We start from the raw sequence: 7,460 nt of genomic DNA, 5'->3' as shown, positions 1-7,460 counted from the left end.
CACTTTCCGGCCACCTGAGGCGGCCGCCCATACCAGCCCCTATGGTGGCGTTGCCCCTTTTTGCGTGTATGATTGGATAGTGAAAAATATTTCAGTGACACTTTTGATTTACCCACATAATGGTTTGTTTCTATGAACTGAGTTCGCCAATAATGTGAAGGATGCCAGTCTTTTCATCCTATTGTAGATTGCTTAAATCTCGATATGCCAAAAGTAATTGCATGAAATTTAAAATATAACAGAGGCTAGCCAACTCGCATGGAGAAGGCTCCCTCGATCGCTTCCTTCGATAGCCATTCGATCATGGTCAACATGGTCTTTTTTTTTTGCTGCTGCCCGTTGGATCCTCGTTAGAAATTCATCTGTCTTGTTTTAACCGAGTGGTGAAGCCTGGACGGGTATGACGTGTGGGCTCGGGCTGGATCGAATTGGCTGGGTGCCAGCTTTTTGGGTGCGCGCGGGGCAGCCTCTTCTGCCGCGCCGTCATGGGCACAGCGGGCACAACCGCGCAAACCCTACCCCCAATTCACAGCCGCCACTCCCTCCCTCCCTCCTCCTCCCTTCCTCGTCTGCCGCCGCCACTCCCTCTCTCCTCGTCGCCCCTACCTCCGCCCTAGGAGCTTCACCGCCTCCCGCGCGCTCGTCCTCTCATCTCCCATGGAGGGGAGGGGCGGGGATGTAGGGGAAGGAGGAAGCCGGCGAGGAAAGCAAGCAATAGCGGGGAAGGAGCTGGGTGCGCGATCCTAGCGGGTGGGAAGGGGCAGGGTGATGCCTCGCGCACATGCCGGCGGCCGGCAGGTCGAATTGTCGCGCCACCGCGTCGTCGCCTCCTCTGCACCATGAGACGCCACCTCTGCCTCCACCCTTTACCGGGCAAGGAGCTCGAGGTGAACAGGCGATGGGAAGGTGAGAGGAAGTAGGAGCTCATCTCTCCCTCCACTCTTTCTCCCTCACTTCCTTCCTCACTCATATTTTACTTTTCTAATATTTGGATTTTTGAACTTGACGTGTGCAGATCTGACATAGAAGACCACGATTCGTCAGATTCGAAAGTGATCTTCTTCCAATGGCTCTAATGGTAATTAATAACCTCTTTTTGCTTCACCTCGTTCTTATATATGATGTACAGAGAATGCAGTTGTGTCAAGTTTGCTGACATCCTCGTGCTGCAACTGGTTTGGTATATTTGGTTAATCGTAACCAGCAAAGAGGAGTCGTCATATACGTGCCTTCTATTATTTATGTGGTTGCATGAAGTGTTCCTTCAACTAATCAAGCAACCTGACATTAGTACTTTGTTTAATTAATATCACTCTCATCAGAGAGTATGATATCATTTAGCTAGCCTCTTTTCTTTGCGGGATAGTGTAAAGGCTAGAAATGGGTAACGAAAAGAGTGTTCTCATTTTACTGCCCCTGGATTTAGGGAATATATATGCGTATATATTGATGCATCGTTGCCATGTCTGGCTCTCCAGGTGCGTGCTAGCTAGAAGTTCGGATCTGTAATCAATATATATATATATATATATATATATATATATATATATATATATATATATATATATAGCCCTTAAATCTAACAATCAAATTATGAGAGAATCATCTATACTTGAACTAGAAAGGTCAATTCTGTGTCTCGATTTTGTTTAGGAATATTAGCAAGTTGAGTAACCTTATTCTTTCTAAAATAGGGATATTCCTGAATGTTGTTTACTACTTCTATTATGTTGCTTATTTTTGTGGTTCCATTTGAACAGGATGTGCACTCTTGTCTCCGTCGTTATACCTATTTTGGAATCCATGGCAGCATGTTGTGCTTTGTCGGCACATTCGTGCATGTGTGAGGTAGCAGATGAAGAAGCACCGAATGATCATTATATTCTCCTCTGCTCTGATCTTCTATTGACATATGTAAGATGTACCTTATTTCCTGGTATTTCCTGAGATTCTGGACTGATTGTTTGACAGTGATTATTATGTAAAAGTGTTTTCAGTTGCTGTTTAGTATGGATGCCTCCATGGTTGCATAGGCATCCATGGTTCTGTGAGGATGTTATCTATGTCGTTCTGTTTTATATAGATGTCTAATTAGGTAAGCAATCGCACATGGTCCTGTTACTTGTTTGTTTCTTTTGATCATCTTGATGTTGAGTTGTGGGTTTACGTGATCTTGCTACCCAGCTGGTTATTTGAACATGAAAAGGAGTATCACTCGGCAGGAAGGTCAACTGTGGGGAGGTGCAACATGGCGTGGCCTCAGCAGCCAATTAGGTGTCCTCTATCTTTGCCTATTGCTTCCTTTGGAACACGGATTTTGTTTGACTTATGAAGGCACATTCATCCTACAAGAACAATCATGATTAAGAGTTAGACCGCCCTTGCACATCGGTTTGCTTTCTTACATTGATTGTTGTTTTTATGCATTATATCATTCACCTTCTCACATAATAGTCTGGTAAAAAAAGAGTGAACCCACTCCTGAATTTGCACTAATTATATATTTATGGCACTATTAATAATTTGTATTTGCATTCTCTGTTGAGTTCGTCGAGTTCCTTTCTCAATATGCTTAGATGCTTTCCTCAATGTGAATTGCATCCGTGATCGAAAGAAGCAAAAGTGTGATGTAGCGTAATCTCCAACATGGTAGGGCTATGTGTCGTCCAAATATTTGTTCTACAGTAGGTTAGTACAGACTTATTGGATCATATTTTCCAGAAGTATGTGAACCTTCTGCACAATGAATCATAACCCTGAATTGTTATTTAAAAAAATATCTGTAAACCTTACAATTTGTTAGCTGTCATACATATTTTACTGTTCCTGGACAATCCCGATTTTTGCTAAATATGCTAATCAGAAGTTTTATTTAATCATGGCAGAAATTTCAACAAAATTAGGCCTTTCAGTACTTCACATTTGTTGAACTAATGGCCATTTTGTATTTTGTTGCTGTTTGGATTGTTCAGGTATTGGAAGTTTCGGGTTCCACGGAATTATTGGTGCTTATCTACAAAGTTGATTATGCTTATCATTCTAGATTTTCTGATCCTCAGTTGAAGTACCGTTGATAAAGCTACACGGTGGATGGTATTCATTATATAAGGTGAGCTTCTATGACTTGGTTTAACCTTTCTAGATTATGTAACTGAATAGAAGAACTTTCTGATATGTGTATTTGTAGAATTTGCTGGTGTTTGATGCGAAATATCGGTGGCCAAAATGTTGTTATGGTCAGGTCGACCTGAATATTATGTTCATCTGTCTACACCTCCTCCTGTGGTATCCAGTTGTTCGAGTACTGGTCACCTCCTCATGGTAGACGCTTACAAGTGCTCCTGCTTGTTGAAAATGCCTGAGACAAGTCACTAACTGAGCCTAATAAAATAGTAGAGAAACTTTTTACAACGGTACAAAAATGTAGAACAAATCAAGTAGAAGAAGAGACAGAACGCACAAACACTTTTGAAAGGAATATCAGTTTCATACATTATTTGTAGTGCTAAAATAAACATATATACTGCAGGTTCAGGACTAATTTATTATAGGCAAACCTGCACACATGTGCTACTCTACCCAGGCTTAATTCGTCCTAGCAAAAGAAATCACATCATGAGCAAAAGAACGAATTCACCACTAACATTTCAAATCAAGATTTATCCATCTAGCAGTCCCAAAATATATTTCTCTTCTCATTATTGCAGCAGCCTTTTCTGTACCAGCAATGTGACACTACACTACAATAGATTTTCACAGGTTGTGAAAAAATAAAGAATTTGACAATCGATAGCCTCCAGTCTATAATTATAATTTTGCGCGCACTTTGGAGCTATTGGATGCCTGAATGTGTCGTGTTCCTCCATTGTGCCATGTTAAGACTTGCAGCTTGAGAGGAGGGAAATAGTTAAGCAGGTTGTATAGAGTTGCTACCATAGCATTTTTTTGTGACTGCATGGTCTCACCATCAATTTTCTTAAAGTATATTAGCCTCTTGTTCTTGGAAGAATAGATTTTCCATGGCCTCTGTTTTACTTGCTGGGTGGATTACACGTTACTTCCTTGGATGTTTAAAGGTTATTATATCCTTTCTCCCCTTTTTATCGGCAAGCATTCTCTCATCTTCTGGTAACTTGAGTAAGATGCAACACACTAATGCATTCTTAGTCTGGTTTGTTCTTGCAAAAAAAATTGAAGTGTGCAGATAGGCAGCATGGAAACACTAAAGAGAAGTTTCATACATACTAATAGCTAGAGTGATTTCATACCTGTAGGAACCGTCTTAGAAGAAATAAGTTTCAGCTATTTTCTAAAGATATTAGACCATAAGATTATTCTTAAGTTAAGATGTTTGGCATGGACTAACGTGTATACGGCTGGAGTGGTTCCGGATTTGTTACAAGCTCCTTGTGTTGAGGAACGTCAAAGTGGGAAAGTTTCTATTATTTTCGATACTATTATTCAAATGCTGAAGTGTAATTTATCACATCCCCAACATAGGATATACACATTTTACTGTACAGTCACTAAACCTATGTTATCAAGTTTTATCTAAGTAGTGTATCACCAATGGTCACTACTGTTTCAAAAACAGAAGCAATGTGGCTCACACTGATCAATCACATGTTTTATCTCAACGGATTTTTTAAATTTTGACATGCTGTTTTGAAGTATATATTGGCATTATGCTGAAAAGGGACCTGAGAGGTGAAGTTTTATTATCTATCCTGGTAGAATAATTCAAAGAAGATATGTTTTACTAACCAATTTATATGCCTAACTGTGTTGCTATTGTTATTATTTTCTTAATGGATGCGCCTAAAATTGCTCTTCCTAGCACTGCTCTATAAATTTTAATCCATCTTTTTGTTCCTTTTGTTTATCATGGCGTACTCATCCTGTCTAATCCAAGCAAGGGCCTTCATTTTGCAGATAGTTTGATGCTCTCATGGTTAATCTTTTTCTTGGAACTATTGGCATGCAGAGGAGGTTGCGTTTTATTTGCTGGTGTGTTAGGCACATAAGAAACTGGTTTTTCCTTTTTCACAAACCAAGCTAGGGCTAGCTTCTGATGTATATGGTCCCAGCTCCATTTTTATTGTCAAAAAAAATTAAGTACAATGTTAAATGTGTTGGTTCACATGCCAATTGTTCATGTTCTTCAGGCCTTGATCTTACTATCCTATCTGAATATTCCTTTTATGGCAATCACAGGTTTATGTGATTGGCGGGGATGGAACAATGAGAGGAGCAGTGGCGATATTTGAAGAGTTTAAATGGTGTCATTTGAGGATATCCATTACAGGGATCCCAAATAACTTGGACAACGACATCGACATCATAGACAAGGTGTTTGGGTTTCAAACTGCAGTGGAGTGTGCTCAGTAGGCAATCGATGCGACACATGTGCGGTTGTGAATATTGTGGATGGCATTGGTCTTGTCAAACTTATGGGAAGGAGCACGGGCAACATTACTCTTCATGCCACCCTGAGCAGCCTGAGATGTTGACTGTTGTTTGAATCCTGAGATTGATTTCCATGTTGAAGGGAAGGGGCATGCTGTCGTTGTTGTTGCTCAAGGTGTTGGTCAGAAGTTGATTCCCTGTATTGATGACCAGAAGCGAGAGTAGGATGAGTATGGCAACATGTTGTTCCTTAGCGTTGGCCTTCTATGAAGTTTACATACAATTCACCTGCATGGTTAAAAAAGCTACTATACTAATGTAAATGTTCCGTTTCTTTGAAGATTACTCATTTCTCTTACCGTTGTTGTATTGAAACAATTGTGTTTTGGCTGCTTGCGCTCATTTTATAGGAGATTGAGATGTGGGACAAGCTACTACCAAATATTTGGTTCCCATCAAACCGTTTATTTGCCAATAAAATAAAGGTTCCTTTTTTAAAACACATGAAAGGACAACACTGCATAAGGGAGTTTGCCCTTTGGGAAGGTTATTGTTTGCTGCTGTGATTAAATGTCTTATGTAACATGTAACATCTGGACTCTGTTTGTGGTAGTAATTTTTCCCATTGTAAAAGGCCATGTTGCACAAGGTAGGTGTTTTGGGTTTTAATTCAGGGATGTGACATCAATTATGGGTTTGAACTCCAAATGTGTTTGAACATAATTAAGTACAGGAAGATATCGCGACACATCTTCATGGTAAAGTTGTATGTCATATACCTTGCGCCATTTGGCTCTATGCATGCTACCCTGGTTGCTAAAACCTACTTCTACTAGCAAAGTCAAATATTTTTAAAACACTTTGGGTTTGACATGGTCTTTGCGCTTGCTCAAACATAAAGATATTGAAAAAATGCAAATATTTTCAATGAGCCCGTCGTATCAAATTGGACTCTGCGCCATTTGGCTCAGAGATAAATTAAATGTGTGTACATCTCATTATAGACAATAGTCTTCATTCTTTTTTTATTAAAGGGGTAAATTTGGTCATCATATGTCCTTGCCCACAACTAAACCAACTAAAACATGAATTTCGTTTTCAACGCGCATTTGGATTCAATAGATTTGTGCGTCATATGTCCTTGAAAAATGTTAACTATTTTCATCAACAACATGATTTTAGTGGGTCTCTGCTGGATGGAAAGTAAAGCCATGCATGCAGACAAATCTGAAGTCAAAAGAGGTAAGAAATCGCACCGGTCGGCGGCTGAGGAAACGCCTCTGTCACCCAGCTGAGGAACCGAGAAAGAAAGGAGGGGATAGAGAGTCTCCGCTGGATCCGCCCCCTGCCGCTTCATATTCAGCTCTTCACGGGCCACATGCATCGCTCTACACGGGCTGAGCTAAATAACATATGGGCTATCCTAATCCCTCCTGATCCCTATATCTCCGTATATGCACAACAAAGACATATTTTTTTCTTAGGTTTCTTGTCTTTTTCCCTCTTTTTTTGCAAGAAAAAGATGCATGGACAGGTTTCTCATGATGATAACCATGTTTTCAAACTAGGCCTGTTCATGTCACACAAATAATTTCTTTTTCCAAACCCATTGCTAAAAAAATACAACCGTGCCAACTTTACTCTCTCATCATAGTGGCCATATTTTCAAACTGAACATATTCATATTATGAAAAGTTTCCCTTTTTCCAGACTATTATTTAACAACGTAATAAACATGTTTAAAAAATAGCACGATTTAGTTGATGGTTCTTGCAGCATGAAACTATTTTCATCGACAGCATGTCTTCAGTAGGTCTCTGCGCCATTTGGCACAATGGGTCAACTAGTATACAGTAAAAGCCAGTGTGATGTGTTTGGCTACAACTTGTCTGACTACACGTCCTCATATAACATATCAAGGACGCACCATCTTACCAGATTAACCATTCGACTTACCCATGCAGTGTGGGAAGAAAAAAGTATTGGGATTGCGTATCCAAGCAATTGATGCCATGGACTCCTTCGTACAACCTTCGTGCAATATCCTTTTTCAT

At 40.1% G+C, this 7,460-nt stretch overlaps 1 long non-coding RNA gene across 5 annotated transcripts; it reads left to right on the top strand.

Annotated features, from left to right (window-relative positions):
- The first annotated feature begins 487 nt into the window (after window positions 1–487).
- LOC125529654 (uncharacterized) lies at window positions 488–5,764 on the top strand. Of its 5 annotated transcripts, none has more exons than XR_015600212.1 (8): window positions 488–906; window positions 1,016–1,078; window positions 1,761–1,914; window positions 1,989–2,095; window positions 2,185–2,274; window positions 2,973–3,109; window positions 4,933–5,007; window positions 5,215–5,764. It is a non-coding gene; the product is annotated as an uncharacterized LOC125529654 (long non-coding RNA). The 5 variants fall into 5 exon arrangements; XR_015600211.1 differs by having other exon boundaries at window positions 3,188–5,007; XR_015600214.1 differs by having other exon boundaries at window positions 2,973–3,321.
- The last annotated feature ends 1,696 nt before the right edge of the window (window positions 5,765–7,460 follow it).

Source organism: Triticum urartu, chromosome 4A, assembly GCF_056163025.1.
Source record: "Triticum urartu cultivar PI428250 chromosome 4A, HENAU_Tu73, whole genome shotgun sequence".
NCBI classification, from domain to species: domain Eukaryota; kingdom Viridiplantae; phylum Streptophyta; class Magnoliopsida; order Poales; family Poaceae; genus Triticum; species Triticum urartu.
Note: the sequence above shows the minus strand (reverse complement) of the source record. Positions and strands in the feature narration are given on the sequence as shown.